This window comes from Penaeus monodon, chromosome 29, assembly GCF_015228065.2.
Source record: "Penaeus monodon isolate SGIC_2016 chromosome 29, NSTDA_Pmon_1, whole genome shotgun sequence".
Lineage (NCBI taxonomy): Eukaryota > Metazoa > Arthropoda > Malacostraca > Decapoda > Penaeidae > Penaeus > Penaeus monodon.
Window position 1 is genome coordinate 8,999,206 of NC_051414.1, and position 242 is coordinate 8,999,447.

General features: G+C 43.8%; 1 protein-coding gene across 1 annotated transcript in view; it reads left to right on the forward strand.

Moving 5' to 3' along the window:
* The window catches only part of LOC119591932 (NADH dehydrogenase [ubiquinone] 1 alpha subcomplex subunit 2-like), a 4,259-nt gene that overhangs the window by 520 nt on the left and 3,497 nt on the right, over positions 1 to 242 (forward strand). The window lies entirely within an intron of this gene.

The window sequence follows — 242 nt, forward strand, 5'->3', positions numbered from 1 at the left end:
TTTCAAAATGAGCCAGACTTTTATAAATCTCTTGGCTCTGCTCTATCCACAAGCACCCTGATACTTGTGACATATTGATGGACGGGCGACAAACAGGTAGTATGAGTGATTCATGATCACTATTACTACCTGTACTATTGATGGTTTTGGGAGAGCCTTTGATTAATTGGGCCACGATGTTAGTGGTATCTTTGGATTCCTCTCGCCCTCCGCTACCCATGTGCAGAAGACGTTTGGAAACC